Genomic DNA, 23,601 nt, shown 5'->3' on the forward strand with positions numbered 1-23,601 from the left:
AACTTTTTGAATATGCTAATTATGTTGGCAAAACAAGCACGTCCAAAGATCTTATAGACAAACTCAGAGCCCGAGAACTCCCTGATCTTCCAAATGTTGCTAGAAAGCATATTTGATATATGAGAATATGTCTTATCTAGTATAATTGACAATTCCTCTGGGCTCAGCTGAGGCGGCTGGGGCAACACATGCATCTCTGTCTATTTCAGGCTGTTCCCCGGGCACAGCGCAGGAGCTACTTGGTAGGGATCCCAAAGTGTAAGCATGCTTTTAATGTTCCATCCTCAAAGGAAAAAAAATGGGAAATGTCACTTCTGTGTAACTATGAGGCATTCTTTTATTTCAATATGTCCAAAGTCCCTTAAAACATCCAAATTTAAGAAGTCTGAGTTCTAACTCCCAAAGACTCCGATGTAATATAAGACAAAGATGACAGCTTATTTTTCATAAACTCTGCAAATAACCACTTCCTCTGACTCCAAAGTCACTTATTACTTTGTTCCTGAAGAGTAATAATGTAAAAATCATTTTTCCAACTACACTCTGTATTTCTTACATGGATGGCTTAAATTTCAAAGTGTGAGCTAGTAAAGTTATTTTTAAATCTGTTTGCAGAGCTTAATCACATGGTCCAGCTTATCTGTATCCCTAGTCTGGGACCTGGGGTGAAAAAGATCCTAGGCTTGGTCTGGCCGAGGTACTTCGAACAGGCAGTCTCTGCTCCTTTTAAATAAAAGGCTACAGGGTTAAGACATCACTGGGCCAGCTTGGTTATGCTACTATGCTGGGACCCTTGCGTAGGGACGGAGAAGGATTCTTGTATCAGTTATCTATTGTTGCATAACAAATTACTCCAAAATGTAGTGGCTTAAAACAACATTTAGTATCTCACAGTTTCTACGGGTTGGAAATCTGGGCATGGCTTAGCTTGGGGCCTCTGGCTCAAGGTTTCTAGTCAGGTTACAATCAAATTGTCAGCCAGGGCTGCTGTCCCATCTGAAGGCTCAAATCAGGGATGAGTGGAATTTTCTTCTAGGATCATCTACTTCTGTTAACAGGCCTCCATCCCTTGTCACATGGGTCTCTCCACGAGCATGACTTATACATGACATGGCAGCTGGGTTCACCCAGGTCCAAGAGAGTGAGAGAGAAGATGTCCCGGATGAAAGCCCCATGTCACTTCTGCTGTATTTGTTTATTAGAATGAGTCAATAAGTCTCATCCATACTCAAGAGGAGAGGATTACATGAGGGTGTAAATGCCAGAGAAAAGGGACACCTGAGAGGCTGCCTACCATGACTTCCTTGTGATGACAGGGGGAAGGGCTTTCACTACATATAAAAACCGGCATCATTTCATTATTTCACTGGGGGCAAGATCAAACACGGAATCCAAGAGATCCACAGGGCTGAGGAACTTGCATTCTCCAGGCCTTTGATATTTAGCCCATTGATTTAATAAATACTGACTGTAGCTAGATGCAAATATGGAAGGCTTCAGGAGCTAACTCTCTCCCCATATACACATTCCCTGCCCTCACCCCAGAACCAGAGTAACCACTCAGATTGGAATAGTGGAGAAGAGTCATTGCTCTCAGCTGAGCCCTTTTGGGCTTTCTCTCACAGTTCTGTCTGCCACAGAGAGGGGGTGGCTGATCTGCCCTCTGCCATGTGGAATGGATGTGCACTGACCCACAGGGGAGCTGTGCAGTTCTGGCTATGTCTGGCAGATAAGTTTCATTCTGGGGTCAAGTTGTAGGAAACCCGCTATGGCCACAGATCTAAGTCACAGCCTTCGAGTCAGCTTCTATCACTAATAAAGTGGATATTTTTTACTCCATTGGCCTGATTCCTCTGCTTATTTCTCATATGATTTCAAACTCAAGGTGGGTAGAAAGGGGTGCTGACAATTGTTCTCCCGAACCATCCCCCACTGCACACTGAGATCCACATTCCTTGTCACCTAGTCCACACTCTTATTTTACAGGTGAACAAATCAAAGTACTACAAAACAGAGACAGAGTATGATTAAACACCACCACCCCTCACTCTCCCTGCCAAAGTAACCAAACTCCGATTTAGTCGTCAACTATTTATTAAGTATCTACTATGTGCTAGGTCTGCGGTAGGGCCCGAAAATAAGAGATCTTCACATTCTGCTCCAGGAAAATGACTGGATCCCTCTGAGTCTCAATTCTCTCACCTTGAAAATGGAAGACAAGTGAAATGATGCACATAAAGTTGGCGTATACAGTAAATATCAACAAATATCAGCTATTCTTCCCACCATGCATTTTGTAGGGAGGAAGCCTATTCAGGTTACAAGTGGAGACTAAAAGACTATCTTTAAAAAAGCAATACAAAGGATTCAATTTGCCGACAAGTTGATAGATTTGGGCATCGCTGTTCCATCCATGACTTATCGCCCTACCTCCCTCTCTCTGGCCCCCCGAAGAACATCTCAGTATGTCTGTGTGGTTGTGGGAGGCTGCGATTCCCTGGGGGTCCTGGCAAGCGCCGCGTGAGATTCTGCCAGGGTAGAATCTAACCCAAGGGGAACTACGGCCACTCCCTCAAGGACACTCAGTGAGCACACAGCAGAGACAAAAATAGAGCAGAGTATGGATCATTTCCTTCCCTGAGATGACTTTCTTTTCTTTTCTCTTTCTAATGATTTAGATGATTATTTGTTTTTCCCAGCACGACCATCAGCTACTGCAGCAGGTGTAGTTTTTGTAAACACCCCACAGAAGTGCTGTGAGCAAGGTCAAGGGCAGGAGGCCCCTGCTGCGGGCTGACCCGGATTCCATGTTCTTGTTATTGTCACCCCATTGCAGATCACCGACACAGACTGGCAGTTTTATTTGGAGATCCAGGCATTCTTTGCAGCAGAGAGAACATCAGCCAAGCCCTCCCAGCCGGACAGCCGGAGCTTTGGGTAAAACAATGCAATTACCCAATCCTGGGAAAACGAAAACAAGCTGGCTTACAGACAGGTGAGGGTGCAGACACCCAGGATGTGTGGTTTGCAGAGCCCTGAGAAAGCACCTTCACAAGGCGACCGGCCCCACCCAGGGGTGCGGCTATTAGAAGTGTGGCCCTATTGCTGAATCTCATGGGCACGGGCCCTAAAAAGGCACAGCCGCTGCCTCTGAGGAGGCACAGCCTGCTTCCTGGGACACAAAGTCCCAGTTTTCCTAATCTAGCCCTTGGATCTCGGCTTTATATTATTCAAAATAAAAATATCTCAAGGGAAGTTAGCAATGAAGACTCACCCACCATTTAAACCTCAGTGCGAACGAGGTTGTCAGCTCCTTTCCTGAGACAGCAGATCTTTCAAGGCAAAAGAGATGAGACAACAAGGGCACTGGGAACCAAGTGATAGGAGGGGTCACCCCGAAGTGGGAGGAGGGGCTGAAAGGAGAAAAACAGCCCTCCATAATGCTCCCCTGTGCTGGTCCATGGGGACACAGGCCATAGGCCATACGAAGTGGAAGTTTGCTTTCACTTGGTGCAAGATTCACTTTCCATCGCCGGGAGGCCGAAAGGAGTGATGGGAGACTGATAAAAGCCTGACTAGTCAGTAAAAATGGGGTAAAATATCTGATTATTCTTTGTCTTTGTCCTTTGTGTTTTCTGGCTGTATCAGACTAATTCTGTACAACAGCGTTTCTGCCAAAGACCTTCTTTTCTCCTCTCCCTCCCCTTGCAGAACCGGACAAAGATTTCTCATTTCATACATCATTTATTCCAGCGGTAATGCCATCCAAGTTACTTCAGGTCCTTAGTAAACAAAAAGAGCAAAATGAAATTCCATTGCAGTATTAAGACTGGAGACACTGGGTAATGGGGCCTCACGTGTAATCAGCAAACCATGGACAGAGGGTCTTATTTCCAACCGAGGGCAAAACCCAAGATAAGCAGACTAAATTTTTATTCCTAAGGGCAAAATCAAACCTCCAGTGTCCTCTCAACGGGTAGGAGGCCCAATAGTCATTATATAGGAGAAGGCATGGCACAAAAAGGTGCTCAATGCCAGAACAAACCCCAAACTTTTGAAGCAGTTTCCATAATACTGAAATGTGTTTTGACAATGGGAATAAAGGAATCTGTGTTTTCGTTGTAGAAAGCTACATAAGAACATGGTTAATTATCACCATGGCTGAAACCAAGATCCATTCCAGAACATATAACCAGCACGTAGGAGTTTCTCTCCCTTCACTCCACCCTGCCCGTCCCATTCAGTTTAGCCTCCAAGATTAAGTGTAATGTCGGCATACGCTTAGAAATCTGTTATACCAAGTCCCCTGAAAGAAACAGAATGGCTCCAAGACTGCAGCCTGGCTGCCTGTGTTGAAACACGTAAAGCAACAGGTGTGTGCTCCAAAGGACCACGGGTCAGCATAGAACCATGGGGTGAGAAGACCAGAGTCAAGAACACCCCTCTACTAGCCAGTACAGACGCAGCCACTATCCTAGACTGCTGCCGTCACACGCTGATTCATTTGGCTCCCTTATTCAGAGTCTAGCCTCACAAAGTAACCTTCTAGCTATTCTTAGGCTTTCCACATGGTCAACCGAGAGCTCTTGTGCTGGTCATGCCAATTCAAACCTTCTAGGCTTTGTAGCAGTTATATCTCTTCATGCCACTTAATTCATCAGCATTCTAGGGTCCACTCCTGTTAAGTGTGACTTTCAGTTAATGAGTCCCTCACACAGGTATCTTTGGAGCCTCCGCACACAGGACAAGAAGCTGATACAGGATGGGCCAAGTAAGGAGGTCTCCAGTTCAGCTCTGTCCTCTCCCTTCTACACCTCACACCAATTCTGCAAAGCCCACAGCCCCATGCCTGTAAACATCTCGCTAACTTACAGACTCTACACTTAGAAAGGAAGGTGCAAGAAAGGTACGCGGAAGGAGGCCACCGGGATTGGCTGCGGAACACCTGAGCATTTAAAACTCATCTTTCTTCCTGGTTGGAGGAGACCTTCGGCTCTCTGCACCTCACTTATCCCTTCTGTAATAAAAGGAGTATAACCTACTTCACAGGGTGGTTGAGGATTAAATGAGAGGACGTGTGCAAATTTGAAATTCACCATGGACACTCAGGCTGCTTTCAATCACCTATGAAACACCCCCTTGCCTCTACTCTGTCTGCCCCTCTACCTTGTGCCTATGATCCCCTCATCTCTTCTGCTGCCCTCATTAAAATACCATGAGGCACCCTGATCTTGGACTTCCCAGCCTCCAAGTCAGTGCTTCTCAAATCTGAGTGTGCACCAGAATCCCCTGGAGGACTTGTGAAGACACAGATCACTGGTCCCCACCTAGATCTAGAAGGTCTAGGTGAGGCCTAAGAGTTTACATTTCTAACAAGCTCCCAGGTGATGCTGACGGTGCTTGTCCAGGGACCACATTTTGAAAGCCATTACTGTATGTGACATATCTTTGGACTCATCCATGTAGGGGAGCTGCAAAACCAGAAATCCAGTGCACCTGAAATGCACCCAGGGATGGGACTAGATATCCTCCCTGCCTCCCTGGCAGAATCTACTGCTCATAATGCTTTCTTCCCGCAGGTTGTCCAACACCAGTGCTCTCTAAGTAGAGCTGTGCCAGCACTGTTGGCTGCCACCCTGACCTCATTCCCAGTCCCGCATATTCTCCGTCTCAGCTTTCTCTGCAGCTAAGGGTGGTCATGTGATACAGCTCTGACCAAAGAGACAAAGGGAAAGACTGCTGGGGGATGAGAAAGCTGTTGCTCCCTGATGATAATGCCAGCTTCCCTCCTTCTTTCCTGAATGTACGCAGCAAGCGTGGAGCAGTGGCAGCTTGTTTGCAGCCATGAGAGAAGCCCTGACATTCGGCTTCTGAGCCCATGCAATAGTGGCTCATTCCCAAATTTTTGGTCATGAGTAAAACAAACGCTTATTTAATTTGCTATTAATTTTTTTTGTTTCTTGAGGCTGAAAGCATTCTTAACTGATATACTACTACCCTACTTATCTCATATTTGGACATTCAGCTTCTGTCTCTTGGGAGGTGGAGAGATGCACAGGGCAGAAACAGCAATAATACAAGAAACATGCTCGGCTTTCTCTTCTGCAGTCCAAACCCACTTCATTCTCGTGTCTCTTTATTCATTGGCCCTACTCCCCATGGCTCTTCCTCCGACAGCCTCAGTCACTGACTTAAGTTCAACACAGTGTTTTCTCTGTGCTGGGCGATGTCTGAGAACTGTTCTGCAGCTCGTTACAAGCAAACAGGCCCAGCTGGCCTCTGGCTGGGTCAGTCTGAGCCCCTCAGACATGCAGGTTGCTGCTCTTGGTTTCATCCTATTATCCTCCTTCTACTTGTGGGGTGATTTGGGTGAGAATCCACTCCATCCTAGGCATAGCCTGTTGCAGACACAGAGCTGAGCAGGTGGGGCAGGTGGATTCTATGATTGACTTCTCAAAGCCCCACACATAACTATGGCCTGGCCACTGCACTGACCTGACGTTTGCTGGGTTGAGTTAAGAACATTTCAAAGAGTCAGGCCGTCCTACATTTCTGTTTGTCTGGACATCAGGACCTGTTGGAGACAGCTGCAAGACTTGCCTCCACGGCAAGAACAGGAATGGCTCACGAGCAGCCCTAAATTGGCCTCACATATGTGGATTTCCCTGTTTGACCTTATCCTTCAGACCCACTGGCTACCGGAGAGGGAAGCTCAGAAATAGCACAGCCCGTGGCCAAACCACATGGCTGGCAGCTGCTCGAGTGCACCGTGACTGCTGGAAGAGCCAGAAAAAAACAAGAGATGACTCTGGAATCTGGACCAGGCCCATTGCACCCTTATCCCAAGGCCACTGAGGTCAGGCTGGCCTGTCGGTCAAGGCAGGAGGGGCCTCCCAAGTGAATTCTGGGTCAGTGAACAGCCTTCTGGCTGCAACTCTTGACAAGCAGTGGCTTAAGCCAGAGAGACATGGAGGAAGGCAGTCCTGTCGGAACTCTGGGTTGGATTCTCTGCGAGTGTCTTGGACATCTGTCCGTGACAGTAAAATGACTGCATCCCCTCTGAGAATAACGTCCTCAAACAGTGGCTCCCAGAGCAAAAAAGAAGGAGAGAAAGCATAAGGACATTTTTCTGTGCTGCTCTTTTTGTCAATAAAGGAAGCAAATCCCAGATGCCCACTGCTGACATGCCCCTCACCTCATGGACCAGATTGAGCCACGTCCCAGATCAGCCAGGCACAGGGGAATGGTCTGCAATAGAGAGCTATTGGCCAAGTGGGATCAAATCCAGGCCTTGCCTGGAAGAAAGGGCTGTTATAGGCTGAAAAATGCCCCAAAGATAGCAGTTCCTAATTCCTAGAACTTGTGAATGTGACCTTATTTGGGAAGAGGTCTCTGCAGATGTGATTAAGTTAAGAATCTTAACATGAGGAGATTATTCTGGATTATCCAGGTGGGCCCTGAAAGCCATCTCAAGTGTCTTTATAAGAAGAGGCAGAGGCAGATTCAACTGACACATACAGGAGAGCAGAAAGCAAAGTGAAGACAGAGCAGACAGATCTGAAGATACCGTCCTTGAAGAATGGAGCCATCAGCCACAATCGAAGGAATGCCACCAGCCACCAGAAGCTGGAAAAAGCAAGAGACAGATTCTCTCCTAGACCATCCAGAGACAGCAAAGCCCTGTGACACCTTCCTTTCAGTCCCATGGTACTGATTTTTGATATCTGGCTTACAGAATTGTGAGAGGATAAATTTCTCTTGTTTTAAACCACTAAGTTTGTGGTAATTTGTCACAGCATCCACAGGAAACTAATACAAGGGAGAATGGCTTCTGGACAGAAAACCAGTTGCCGGCCTCAGATTCCTTCCCTGAGATTCTGACTTCTCCTTCTCATTTCAACTCTCAACATACATGTCTGCATGCACATGCACACATACACATACACACATGCACACACATACATGCATACACATATAAGAAAAGACCTTCCTGATTCTCTGCCCTAATATAACCTGAAGATGCGTCCCCAGAGCAAACACCAATCTGGGGTCCTCTGGGATCACTGCTGCCTCCTCTACTGAGCTAAACAATCCCAAACATTCCCTATTTATAACAATGAAGGGAGATGATGAATAAAACATCTGACAAGCCACCAGCATGGAAGCAAAGGAAGTGACTGACTGTAGCACACAGCATGAGGAGCCAGGCATGCCAAGGCCAGCAGAATCTTGCCCTGTTCTCGCTCAATCCATGTGCTGGAACAAGGGCTCAGACACACTCAACCAAGCACAGGATGTTTGTTTTTCAGCAAATCACTCATAAAAAATTCATAATTGCAGCTGACCCTCATTAGAATGTGTTTCATTAAATTAAAACATCAATCCTAGAAATATATGTTTGCTTAACAAGCAGAAATGATTTGGGGACCTCATGCTGCACACCATCAAATCAAATCAAATGGTGGGAACAGACAAAATTAAGCTAATAAGCACAGGGAGTAGGAGGGACAGCAGAGGCCTCTTGCCAAAAGAACATAATCATGGCTTATAAAAAAAAAAAGCCCAAAGCTTCCAAATTGTGTGTCCTTGCAAAGCAGTAGAATGGGACAAAGGATGTAGTTGGACAGGGTGCCCAATGGAGGCAGACAGGCCAGCCTCAAAAGGACAAGGAGTCTACCCTGAACTCTCCAAGGAACACGCCATTTGACCTGCATAGTCTCCCAGGCTTGAAGGAAAGATTCTGCGGAGGAACTCAAGGGCTGGAGAGGACACAATGACGCCCCGCTACCAGCTTCCTCCAATTCCAAAGGTGTGTGGTTCCTTAGATGGGACAGACTATCAACCTAAGAAACGCAAGGGGCAGAGCCGACAGACAAGATCTGAAAGGACACAGAGCCTCTCCAATGACATTTTCCTTGAGTTTATAAGGCTCCTTTGCATATTTTATCTCATTTCTTACTACACTGCTATGAAACAGAAAAGCCATTATCCTACCCCGACGTAACAGAGGAGCAATTCAACCTAGGCCTCAGAGATAGGGAATGAAAGTTCCCAAATTAGAATCCAGGTCCACTCTTTTTATACTCACTTTTGCTCCACTGCTCTCCAGAGGAAGTCCTGCCTCCCCACCTGGCTGCCTGAGCTAACCACAGAGAAGGGCAAGGTGGGTGGTCAGAAAAATATACAAATCACAGATACTTAAGACCTTAACAGTTCATTACATGACCAATGACTAAGAAGCACTTCATACACAATATGCTCACTGTTCAGAAATTTATGTTCCCAAAGAAGGGCATAAGTGTCTTGTAGCTAATTTGCTTACCAACCTGGAAAAAGAAAATAAGATGTGCTTGATTCAAAATATTTGCAGATGAATTGAGATTATTATCTCTACTGCATACCCTCCCTGCACATTTAAGGTGTTAAGCACAATTTTTGTAAGAATGAGATCATATTAGAAATTAAGGCACAGAAAAAAAAAATGATGCAAATTGGTTTCAAAGATGACCAAATGAAAGTCAGGTGAAGCTTCCTCAAACAAAGTCCCAAGGTGATGGTTCTGGCCCCCTCTCCCTTCCTGAGTTGGCTTCATCCTCAAGCTCTACATTAAGACAGCTCCGTATAGCAGCGCCCAGCTCTCAACTCACGGTGACAAAATAGCTGCAGCAGCTCTAGACCTGATGTTTCAGAACCTATCTTATCCTAAGGAAAGGGAGAACATTTTTCTGGTTGCTTCTATGGCATAAAGGGAAAGCTTCTCCTTCCTATAATCCCTAGAAAAGGTTTTCTTATGGTTTGCTGGCTCTGACCAGATTTAAGGTACCAAATGTTTAAACCAAGTAGAGTCCTGTGCTGGAATTAGGAGTTGTGTCAGACCCAAGCATACCAGGCTAAGGATGGAGGAGGAAATTCTGGTTACTATTCCTAGAAAGACAGGAACTAGAAGCACTCCTTCAAACAGATTTCCACTTCAAAGATTATTTATTTAGGCAACAGTGAATATAAATTAAAATAACATCAGAAGAAACAAAATCTTTACAATCAAAAAAGATTGGGAAAAACGCTGTATTGAACACATGTTTCTTCTCTGCTTCCTTCTGAAACCTTATAAAATAGAAGTAAAAGAATTTTAAAATCTATAAACTATATAAGATGAACCTGGCACATCTTGTGGTGCCAGAAAGAAAGTTCTTTAAAAAAAAATGGAGGCACTTTCAAAGTACACAGGAACCAACCTGACAACCTGAAAGAGAATGGTCAATGCTGAAACAATTTGAGCAACAAAAGGAATAAACATAGTACTAGACCAAAGAATAAAATAAATGTTCACAAATCCATACTGATAAAAATAAATGATTGAGTAAAAAATAAATGAGGGAGAAGGGACGACTTTTCCTCACAGAAGAATTCTAATTAAGAAGTATGGAACGAATGAGAGAAGTATAACATCTTCACTAGAAACCACGGTAATCACTGCTGCAGGCCAATGTCCATCAGCGCATGCGAAAAATCATGGGCAAAGTTTAAGTAGGATATTTGCATAGCATCCAAGTATCTTCCACATATGTATAAATCACAAAGAATAAACTTTTACTCTCCAGTGGAACCTTCCAGGGGAGAAACTGGGCAGACACATAGACATCACGTACCCCACGATAAGATGCACTGAAAGAATACATCATCTTCCCTCAAGTCCAAAACCTCAACCTAATCATAAGAAAATGCCAGACAAGCCAATGAAAAGACGTGCTACAAAATACCTGGCCAGTGTTCTTCAAAAGTATGGAGGTCATGAAACACAAGGAAATATTGAAAATCTCTGACAAGTAGGAGACTAAGAGAACACAACTAAATACATTGTAGAATTCTGGACTGGATCCTGGGACAGAAAAAGGACATTTGTAGAAAATCTGGTAAAATCTGAATCAAGTCTGAAGTTTGCGATTACATTTAGTTATTATATTTAGTTTAGTATTTGGTTTAGAATTATACCAATGTTAATTTCTTAGGCTTGATAGTCATGCCACTGTTATGTAAGATGTCACCATTAGGGAACTCACTGTACTATTTTTAAAACTCTTCTGTACATCTAAAATTATTTCAGAATACAAAGTTAAAAATGAAACTCACGCCACATGCGGCAGCACAGGGAGACAGAAAGAGACAAGGCTCTAGTTCGCATTCTCCTACCGCACAAGCATGCTGAGGGCCCCTGACCACTGGACTATCCATCCACTGGCTTGAACCAATAAAGTCTCTTACTGCCCACAGGGGATAGTAAAGAATCTATGGACTTACGAGGACAAGAAGTAGGAGAGGAGCATACAGACAGCCAGCATGAACTGACATTTGGAAGAGGAGACAAGGGAGGAGGAGCCAGCAGGATGGATACGGACTGACTACAGAGGGAGATGTAAGTTCATGCCCAGAACCCCAGAAAGGAGAACAGAAGGTGGGGGCAAGGTGTAGGATTAGAGAGCAGCATGGCAGTAATTCTGTATAAGGCGCAGCTGTGCTCTAGCCTTCCCCCACAAGCCCCATGCTAATTCTACCCAGATGGCTGACTGCGTCACTCCCAGTGGCTCCAGTGTCAGGGCCCCAGGCACCAAGGAGGGTGAGAGGTCAAAGGGAACAGAGGGAGGTCAGGTGAAAGTCTAGACCCCGCCCCAAGCCTCTCAGAGAGCACACAGGCAGGCCTACCACCCGCAGAAGACCAGAGGTCTCTTTTCTAGGAAAACTGAATGGTCCCCAAGGAAAGATCTACAAATACCGATCTGAACTTCACCCAGCGCATTGGTCTGCTTGGGCCACCATAACAATGCACCACAGCCTGGAGGGCTCAAACAACAGAAATTTATTTCCTCACAGTTCTGGAGGCTAGAAGTCTAAAATCTAGGCGTCAGCAAAACTGGTTTATTTCTTTGTCTTTCGGATGGCCGCCTTCTCCCTATGTCCTCACAGGGTCTTACTTCTGTGTGCCGGTGTCCTAGTCTCCTCTTATAAGGACACCAGTCATATTGGATTAGGGACCATCCTAATGACCTCATTTACCTTAATCATTTCTTTAAAGGCCCTACCTCCAAACACAGTCACATTCTGAGGTACTAAGAGCTAAGACTTCCACAAATAAACTGGGGGAGAGGGTGCAATTCAGCCCATAACCCAGCAAAATAGCTGCCTATCTGCCTGAGCACCCACCAGGAAGGACCACCGGTTGTTCCATCCCAAAATGCAGGAAATGAGGAAAATTAACAACATGCGGTCAGATACCAAAACCAACAAAGAGATAACAATACACTTGGAAGGTATAGTGTGAGGACCTCGTGCAGAGGATGGGGAACCCCCTATAACCTCAGAGAGTCCAGGGAAAGGAACTACACTCACAAAACGGAAGTAGAGTATTCAGAAGAGCAGCAACTAGAGAATAAGAAAACATTTTAGAAATTAAATATGATAACAGAAATGTTAAAATCTAAGAGTTGGAAGACTAAAACTCCCAGAAAATTGGATAAAAGACAAAAAGGCAGAAAATATGAGAGAAATAGGAAAAATCAGAGGTTTAACGGAAGAGGTCTAGCACATGATATAGAACCATTTCAGAAAAAGAACAGAGAGAATAGAGGGGACAAAGATTTAATAAAGGAATATGTACCAGAACCAAAGATCCCCAGGGAGCAAATCAAAGAGAGAAAGAGGGAGGCTCATGGCAACAGGGAGCACAGGAGACAGAGGGAATCCCCAGAGGGAGTGCATGGCAGGCACCCCGGAGCTCCAGGAGGACTGATTCCAAGGACATAACCAAAACGCAACAGAAAATGGAACTAATGTGCATGACCATGTGGAAAAGAACAGCATCCAAAGGGATTTACAGTTTTGTTGGAGTGTACAGGATAGTAGCTAAAAAGCATAAACAAAAACATCCAAGCAAGAAAAAGAAGAAAGAGAGGCATTATTAATTCCAGAAGGTGTACAAGATTAAAAATGTAATCATAATTCCCCAGGTTATCAGGGAACAATACATACATGGTCACAATAAGGTAAACGTTAAATATTGACTCAATCAACAGCTAAAATATGCAGGTACCAGGAGGGAGAAAGACAGGTTACAAGGCCGTGACAACAGCTGTGGAACAGGCGCTCTGCAAGCAAAGCACTGAGGACGCAACTCTGCCGCTATGGTAACCCGCACAGGTGGCGTTCTCCCTCTGGACATAGTCGTGAAGGACAGGCAGGGGCCAGCTGAGAAGAATCCACATAAAGTGTGCCTAAAAGAATGTCTGGCATGTATTAGCTGCTCAATAAGTAGTAGTTATTACCCATGTTCTCATAAAATTATTAATGAACCATGAAGAATATAGGAGTTTGCCATGTAGAATGTGTGCACATTATCTACACCAGGCTTGGACTACTGTAGATACTTCATCAAACGATAGCTACTCTTATTATTGTTACAAACAATCTTTCAAATCATCTCTAGCCCTTGTATACTCAGAGGAGTATACAAGTATTTGTGCCTCACAGTTTCAGTTATCTATTGTAGCATAAAAAAATCACCTTGACACCCGGAATTTTAAAACCACCACCATTTTATTATTTCTCATAATTCTGTGGGTTGACTGGGCTCAGCTGATCGGTTCCTGCTGGTTTTATGGCTACAGTAAGATGGTGGAAGATGCTGGAGCATCCAAGAAGGCTGGGCTCGGCTGGACACTGGCACGGCTGGCCTTTCTCTCCCTCGCTGCTTCCATTTAGTCTCAGGGCCTCTCCCCTGCACAGTGGCCAGGGATGCAAGGGCACACAGGCCTTCTAAAGGCAAATGCCCAGATCAGCATGGTCTCACTTCCGCCACTCTGTACTAGAGTGAGTCACTGGCCAGCATGAGTTCACCACACACGGGCAGCTTACCAGGCAGGGTTCATCGAGGGTCCTTTGGAGAGGACCACAGTAGCCCCTAAAGGAGAATGGCAAGCAGCAGAGGTGACATATTTGATGTACCCTGCAGGGTGTCCTGCACATTCTAAGCACTCAACACACAGCAGCTGAACCAAAGAGGGACACATTCTAGTTGGAAAATAACATGTCCACAGGCACAGAGCCGTGAAGCACCGGGAGAGATTGAAAGTACGAAAAACTGGTAGCTGAATACAGAGTCCGAGGAAGGAGCCAGATGCAGGAAGGGATCTCTGTTGTCCCCTGTAACGAGTCTTCCCTTCAGACCTCTCCAGAAGTCTGGAGTAATGAGGAGACTGGTCACGAGTGGAATTAAATTATAAAGACATCAAAAGACTAGGTTTCAGACATTCAAACATTTAAACTATGTGAAAACACAGAACCACACACACAAAAAAAACATTTTAAAGGGATTGAGAAATTTTACTGCAGAACACATTAACAAGTTTTACAAGATTAAAAAAAAATAAAGCCACTGACAAAGCTAAAAGCCAAGCAAAACACTAGAAGCAAATACTTGCCATTGCAATAAATGTAACAAAGGGTTAATATCCAGCATGTATACGTAGTGCCTACAAATAACCCAATGGGAAAATGGACAAGAGACAAGAACAAGAAATTCACTGCTTGGTGCAGCATTGTTGGGAGAACAACTTGGTAGTGTCTATACAATTTAAAATGTAAAGAACTTTTGATTGAGTTTTCCTATTTCTAGGTTTCCATATGGAGAAACAAAATAACTATCACACAGGCAACAACAAGGATATTAGCAGCAGCAGTGGTTGCCATAGGAGAACAATGAAAACATCTTAATGTCCATCAGTAATAGCAGGCTGATTAAATAAACTGTGGTGAATCTATCCCAGACCATGCAACATCTACAAGAACACAGAGCTATTGTACTGACATGGACAGATTTCCAAGATAGACTCTCAGGTTCAAATACAGGAAAAAAAAAGTTTCAGAAAAATACACAGTGTATATACCCATTTATCATTTTTAAAAACCAAGCACTTACTTTTATTTCTACGTGTGCCAATATTTGTGGATAAATGCATAGAAGTTTTGAAAAAGAACACACTGAACTGTTAGCAATTTAGCACAGGGCGGGTAGAAGTTTGTAGAGGGGTTTTTGCTTTTCCTTACTACCCTACTATTGAATTTTTCAATAACAATGTATGTACATATGACTTAGGCACTTTTATTACAATAAAGAAAAAGGAAGGCATGACTAAAAGAAATAAAAAGTGAAAATACTAGAATGATATAACATATTTCAAATATAACAATCACAGCCCTAGATATAAAGAACTTAATTGGTCTGATAAAAAAGAAATTCTTCTTCTGAGGTAAATCAACAATACGCTGATTACAGAACGCTCATAGAAACTACACACACCTAAGATTAAAATACAAAACTGGGTTAATCAAATGCAAGTGCAGCATTATACCCACAAATGAGAATATAAGCCAAAAATATTAAGTAAAAGCAAAAACAAAAAATAAAACATACATACACACAAGAAAATTATGTAACAATAAAGAAAATAAACGAACAAACTATTAGGCACATCTCCAAATAATACAGGAGTAATATAAAAACATTTCACAGAAATAGTGCCAAATCATAATACCCAATATTATAATATGATAATCAAGTGAAAAATTAAAATAATTTATAAAGCAATTGAGAAAATAAAACTAACTGTAAACACTCAACAGGAGAAACAGAATATATATTTTTCTCAAATGTACATGAGACTTTCAAAAAAACTGGGTCCAGTTCTGTGGTCTTACCTACAACCATGGATCCGTAGGGACAACCAGACCTTATGTGCCCCTGCTGGGATGCAGTAAGAGCATACAGTACCCCCTAGAGGTATTCTTGTCCTCCCCATCCACAAAAAGATGAATTCGATGAACCTCTACATCAGAGGTTTTCGATATGTGATCTGAGACTTTTGGGGGCCCCCAGGATCACTTCAGAGTGCACAAGATCAAAACTATTTTCTTAATAACACAAAGACAGCATTTGTCTTTGTCACTCTAACTCTCCCAAGTATACAGTGGAGTTTTCCAGAAGCTACATGACACATGCTGACATTATCTATGGCCAATGGAGGGCGAGCTTATATCTACTTGTATTTTAAATTTTTCTGTTTTAATTTTTAATATACTAAATATCAGCAGATATAACCATATAAATAAAAGTATTTGAGTCCTCAATAATTTATAATATTGTAAAGGGGTCCTGAAGCCAAAATGTTTGAGAACCCCTACCCCTGATCTAACTACAGTTTACAGGAAATACTGAGTCTAGAGGAGCAAGTTAAATGACACCGTGAGGAAGTATCAGCCACATCCAGGAATCTAATTCATAGGTGAAATGACAAAATATTTGGGATTGGTCTAAAATACTCCAGGACAAACAAGAGCATCTGTGGAGTGGAAATGAAATGAGATTGGAAAACCAATCATTAGTAAAAATACATGGGTATCTTCATGAAGTACACAAAGGAGCACTATACAATCCTCTGTACTTTTGTGTAGAATTTTTAATTTTATTGTCATAATATAATTAAGGTAGAAATAAATATAATAAAGTCTTAATCATACAGAGTAATAGTTATATCAGGGAAAATATGAAATACAATAATAGGCATTTTTAAAAATAATGATAATATTTTCCAAAAATTAATGACAAAAGAGGCTCTTCCATTAAAAATACCAATAAAACAGAAAATGAATAAAAGAGAAAAATAAATTTTAACAAGATTAAAAAAAAAATTTTAAAAACCAGGATTGATGAAAATGTATTTTGTGTCAGAAGCTCAAAGTTCTAGGAGCCAGCCAGGGGGGTGGCTGGGAACTATATTTTGAGAACCAAAATGCAACAGCTACCAGAATCAAAAACACATTAAGGAAAGTGTTGGCATCTATTCGCGAAAAGACGAAAGATGGCATTATAAAAATCAATCAAGATTAAAATGGGATTTGAAAGAAGACTACAAAAAAAAAAACGATAACACAATTAAGACATCCCAGAAATGAAGTCAGAAACAGAACCAGATCTGCAACACATCGCATCCATGAAACAATATTCTGAAGAATGAGAGAGAACTAAAGTAATCTAGGAGAGAAACAAAGCAGCGGCAATGGGGGAACCTAACCTTTAAACTGCAAGGGCACCTGTAAAAGCTAGATCAAGAAATAGAAGGAAAAAATGTTCTGGAAGGAAACAGTTCTCCTAGATTGCTTAAGAAGTTTGGAGAGGAAAGCAGCTAATGACACCCCTTCCAGAGACCACAGCAAAGAGGAAGACATTGTCTCTCTCCTAGGGAAAATGCCTTCTTAATGCACTGAAAAAGGAAAAGGGGTCGCATTTAAAGGACAGCAAATAAGCCTGTTCTATAGATTCTTAGACATTAGCAATAAGCATAAACCCTCAGAAATAAAAGCAGAGTCTTCCAGGTATTCTTTACCCTGCAGAGCTATCACTTCAGAGTGCCTGCGACAGAAGGACCTAAATGTGTCCAATGCCTAAAGGGATCATTTACTGCTCAACCCCTTACTGACAAATTTCACTTCTGAAATTACTTCAAAGTAGCAACTCAGTTTAAATGTCAACTCCAAAAGATAAATAAGGGACACTAATGGGAAGGGCTGCTATACCTGAGGAATGAGAATCACGATCAATGAGAACCATACAAAGCGTGAAAGCAAAGACAAAGCTATTAAGAAGAAAAGAAAAACTGCCTGAATTTCTCAAAGTTTCAGCTCATGAAGGAAAAGCTGGGGATGAGGAGAGAGCGGAGAAACACAACTGCTCTTCTTCCACCAAGAGGATCCAAAATTGCTGACATTATGCTAAGTGAAATCAGACAGACACAAAGAAAAAACATGGCATGATCTCAATCCTTTGTGCAACCTAAAACAGTCGGAAATGTAGAAGCAGAGAGTAGAGTGGCAGTTACCAGGGATGCGGTTCTGGGGGAAAATGGGTAGATGTTGGTCAAAGGATACAAAGTTACGGTTATATAGGATGAATAAGTCTAGAGATCTAATATACAGCATGATGATATAGTTAATAATACTGTATTGGATACTTGAAATTTGCTGAGAGAATAGATTTCAGGTGCTCTCATCACACACACACAAATGGTAACTATGTAAGGACGTGATACGTTAAATTAGCTTGACTGTAGTAATCCTTTCACTATGTATATGTATATCCAATCATCATGTTGTATACCTTAAATACATACAATTTTTTATAATATTTTACAAACCAAAAATTGCTGGTTTGAGTTAAGTGGTTAAAAATTTAAACATATGTACACAGAAATAGTTCTTGCTGACCAATATGTTTCAGCAGAAAGAGGCTGATTACCTAAGAATAAAATAAGTAAGGGGGGAACAAAAGGAATAATACCATCGACGAACGGCCAGGATTCTGTAGTCATAATTGGAAAGAGATGTCGAAAGAACTATGAAAATGAAAATAAAAATTAGGATGACAGAAGATGATCCAAGTGTTACTCTAAAAATAAAAGAACTTAATTATTACCTCATGGTGGGAGAAGAAGTTCCTGCCTAGATTAGTAAGCAAAATTTATTACTTATGAACAAAATGTGAACATCAGAAGATATATACAGATTTTTTTTTTAAATTAAAAAGTAAGATGCCTAGATTACTGAGTGTATGAGTTAAAGTTCACTTAACAAATTATATATGGTCATTATAAAATGTTGAAGGCATACTAAGAACTAAAATCAAAAGAATGCTGAATAGTTCTCAAACAATAAATATCAATAAAATATGTGAATAAAAACTGACTGCCAGTGTAGAGAACTTGATAGAATCTCTGTTCTAATGATGTATCAAAGAATCATGCTGTTAGAATTCAGTAATTTAGTATACTAAAAAGCAAAGACATGGATCTGAACAATATAATTAATAAAACTGAATTAATGAAGAATTAGAAATAAAATGAAAATAAAATGTTTCTCTTTTAAAAAAAAGAATAGAATAATAATTGGGAATAAACTGTGTCTCAAGCACAAAGAAGTAATTATAGAAGTCAAATTTTCTGATCACAATATAATAAACACATGTTAAGAAAAGGCAGATGAAAAAGTTTTGAGAGTGACAAATAAAAATCAGATGTTTCTTTCAAAACTCTAATAAAACAGAATCCTGAGGTAAATTTCAATAAGAAACAGAGAAAACACAAATGTATAATATTAGAAAAAAGAAAAGTGCACAAGATGGAGAAAAGTCCTTCGAGAATGTTATACACAGTTATATAACACTAAATTGATTACTCTAAGGGTAATTTATGATTGTCTATTAAAGTTTAAAATATCAAGCCAATAAGAAATATAAAATGTAAAGAAATCAAAGATTGGGGAGAAAACAAACAATTATAAAAAGAAAGAATCTATACACACATAGACACATATATTCACAAAACCATTCCAAATCTGAAAGCTCTATAATGAATTTTAATGAACATAAGAGTTTGCTAAGCACTGTAAAGTAATTCTAAGCATAGGAAAAACTGCATGTGCTATACTTTCATTCTGGAAGACATCATTCTGCAATCATAAAAATTTAATAAGGGTTTTATACAAAGGAAATTCTTCTACAATTTCATTTTTGAATGTAGAGAAAATATATTGAACATGGTACCAGTCCATTGAATTTAACCTTTTTCTCAAAAAAGAAATTCACAAATATAGAGTGGGAGAGAAAATATTTAGCAGCAACATGAGTTACATAGTCATGGATGTTTTACTTGATTCTAAATTAAAAATAGTAACAACAGCTCCCATTTATTGATCCTGTACTACTGTGCCAGCCACTTATCCTGTCCCAGCTCATATTCCTACCAAAAACTCTACAAGGTAAACCCTATTTTTACGTCCATTTACAAATGAGGAAATTGAGGCAGATAAACAATAAGTAACTTGAAGGTCACGGAACTTTCAAGTGGTGGAGCCAAATTCATACCTAATCTCTCCTCTCTCCTGTACTATCATAAAGAGTAATGAAGAGCCCAAGAGCTAACTCATTCTAGACTTTATTATTATGCTGTATCTGGGGAATTTACTTACTAGTTGAGTTGTATGACATTCTATTACAATTACAAAATTGTTTAATTACCCACTGCCTTCCCCACAAGTCTGTCAACTCCTTAAGAACAGGGATTTTTACAGTTAAAACTAAACTCAAGCAAAACTCAGTTCAAAATGTCATTCCACCATTACACAACTACTATGTCACCTTGAGCAAGTGACTTAATCTCAGTAATTTCTGTGATAATTATGAGAGCTGATATGTGAAAAGCTTGCAGCACAGTCTTAGCACATAGGATTGTGTCAAGAAAATCATATCTGTCCAGACAATCCTAAATTATTATATAAACCAGAGGTTGGTAAACGTTGGCCCAAATCCAGCCCATAGTCTGTTTTTGTATGGCTCACAGGCTAAGAATAGTTTTGTACTTAAAGGGTTGGAAAAAATATTTGAAGAACAATATTTTGCAATACATGAAAATTATATGAAATTCAAATTTCACTGCCCAACAATAAAGTTTTATTGGCACACAGCCATGCTCATTTGTTTACTCAGTAACTATGGTTGCTATGACACTAAGGCAGCAGAGTTATGCAGTGGTAACAGAGACCATATGGCCTGCAGAGCTGAAAATATTTACTCTCCAGCCCTTTTCAGAAGAAGTGTGCCAAACCTTGACCTAATCAATTATCAGACAAAGGGAGTAAGTCAAGTAATTACAAATCAGTGATTTGCTTCCTTTGAGTACAATGTTACAAATGGAGATTGCATTCCTGGAAGCCCATATCCTACCATAAAAATATTAAAACTGCTTATATGAAGAGAGAAATACAAATACATTAGATGTGTTGGATCACAACCCCCTCAGGAGCTTCCCAGGTGTGATCTGAAACTGGCTCTGTAAGGAGGGCAAGGAGAGACTGAAGGAAGAGGAAGGCCACTCCAGATTGGTAGTGGCAGTTTCAGTAAGCAGGGAAGCATATACGAGGCTCATCTTGAGCAATCACAAAACCAGTAGATTTTCCGAACTTGTCCACCAGAATCTTAACAGCTTGTGTAGAGGCTTTTGCTGGGTTCAGTCACATACACAGGAAGACTTAACTGGTCTCAGTCACATATGCCATCCAGATGGTCTCAACAACACCTTACTGTCTCAAGGCTATGTCCTTGGGCAGCGTCTAGCCTGCGGAAGGCAAGCAGAATGCACATTCGTAGGATAGGGGAGAGGGTAAAAAGCTTCCAATTGCCCAGGTCCCGGTTCACAGATCAACCAGTGGTCAAATCCCCCAACAATATGATTTTACAAGCATTTATTATGTCAACACAAACACAGTTTGAAAGCTATGTCATATGTTTCTTTGGGGTGATTAGTCTGTGTGGGTGAGTCTGGCTGAGGCCTTTTGTTTACAGTAATCTATGGAGGGGAAGCTCCTTCTCCCCTGATCGATCTCCTTGTGAGAGCAGGTATCTGTTGTTGTTCTGGGGATCATCCAAAATTATGGTCGTGTGTCCATCTCCTAACCTGAATGTATACCAATGGCTCTAAATGTGTGTCTGGGATAAATGCCTAAGCAAGAGCAATGACCAGACAGCCTTCTTCAGTGAACTTTGCTCCTCCATTTTAAAAAGATACTGATGGCTTAGCTCCAATGCCTCATCCTGTCTTTAGGATAAAGTTCACACTCATGAATACAGCGCATAAGGCCACCAAGGACTGGTGACTAATTCTCGGCTCGCTTCTCACTATCTCTTCCCTAAACTCCAGGCACCAGTGACACTCACAGTGGCATATTGTTTCCTGCCTCAGGAAGCCCCTGCTCCGATTATCGACCTGACATGACATGTACCCTACCCTATCCCACCGCCATACAAACCAGCTTCCATCACCCCTACTATCCACTTAGCCTGATGAATTCCTTTTAAGTTCTTAGTGCACATCAATGGAATAATAAAATAGGGTATCGGTCTTCCACATCACTACATTTGGGGGAAAGGGATGAATAAAGAGGATTTTCTCCATTAAACATTAGAATATGTTCAAAACAAATATATTATTAACAGTTAATAATGACTTAAAGCCAAGCCAAGGTCACTGAGGTAGAAGAGGTATTCCAGAAGTAAACCCAATTTTCAGAATTAAGTGGGAAAATAAAATAGAATGTAATATACATTGTGACAGAAGCCAAATAACGAAGTGGAGAAAAGTTAACTTAGATCCATATCCAATCTAAATTTAGTGGCAAAATGGCAAATATAACAAATCAAACATAAGAAAAACCAGAACGAAACAAAGTAACATATTTCTCCCAAGTAAAGGGTTTTTGAAGTTATTGTAATAGAAAAAAATTTGAAGGAGAGAAAAATATGCATTCAATAAATATCTGAGTTCTTAGCAGGTGGTTGTTATTATTACATGTATTTTTATAAATATATCAACTTTTATGAAGCCTAGAAAACCCTAATTAAAGGGAAAATAATAGCACTGGAAAACTCAGACATAAATATGATTAATACTCAAACAAATAGTATATATAAATACCTCAAAGGAAAAACATTCCAAATGGCTCCAGCGTAAACATGAACATGGGTGTGAACAAAACTCCTTTAGTAAGTCAATTACTAAAAATGATTTTAATGTTTTAGTAATTAAAAATGCAAATCAAAACAGTAGGCACACTCTTAAAATTTATTAAATTGGAAAAACAAAAATTTGTTAAGCCCTATTTTGGCAGGAAGATAAGCAAATTCTCTCAATTTTTCAGGAAGAAATTCTGACTAGTTTTATCAAGAGTAATTAAAAATATAACACCAAGAACAATAACCCAATCACATAAATGTATGTAAATAGTTCAAAAGAAGAAAAAAGAATCTGCTTGGGTTTTTTTTTCTATAGATAGATGCTAGGAATAGAAGCATTTAGGTTTAAAAAATAGAAATGACCTAATATCCAGCAATGGGAAATGGAAAAGCAATAAAGGTATATTAAACCGTGGACTATTACCAAGTCATTACAACCATGTAGGAGCAAGAAAGAGCATTTGCCAAATAATGTGAAGAGAGAGAAGTCGAAAAAATTGAATATCCATAATGACTAAAACCACGTAAAAAGCCCCATGTGTTTAAATAAAGAAGGGACAAGGATAAGGAGAGATGAAAATAATTCAGATATTTTAATAAAAGTTCATAATGCAAATTTTTAAACACTTTTGCAGGATGAAAGAGACATCGAGCAAATATGCATGGCTGAGATGAGCAAATATACCATTTTAAATCCTTCAGAGCCAGCCTCTAGGAACCATTCAAGCAGTTTATACCCAGAGATGTGCAGTCACTTGAATTACCCCACCTAGCCATGAAGGCCAAATAGTACCCGGTCAAAGGTCCCCGGGAAGGTGCTGTAGAATTTACAGGAGTGCTCACTAACGGCTATTAGTACACAGTGTAGGTAAACTCATTATCATTGCAAAAATGTCTTCTACATCTTGCACAAAACCACTGGCCAGGCTTACACATAGGTCTTATTATTTTATGTTATTATTTTATGTTATTTTTATTTATTTTATTTTATTTTA

At 40.9% G+C, this 23,601-nt stretch overlaps 1 protein-coding gene across 1 annotated transcript in view; it reads right to left on the reverse strand.

Annotated features, from left to right (window-relative positions):
* The window catches only part of GALNT17 (polypeptide N-acetylgalactosaminyltransferase 17), a 409,742-nt gene that overhangs the window by 342,389 nt on the left and 43,752 nt on the right, over positions 1-23,601 (reverse strand). The window lies entirely within an intron of this gene.

This window comes from Pteropus alecto, unplaced genomic scaffold (assembly GCF_000325575.1).
Source record: "Pteropus alecto unplaced genomic scaffold, ASM32557v1 scaffold68, whole genome shotgun sequence".
Taxonomy (NCBI): domain Eukaryota; kingdom Metazoa; phylum Chordata; class Mammalia; order Chiroptera; family Pteropodidae; genus Pteropus; species Pteropus alecto.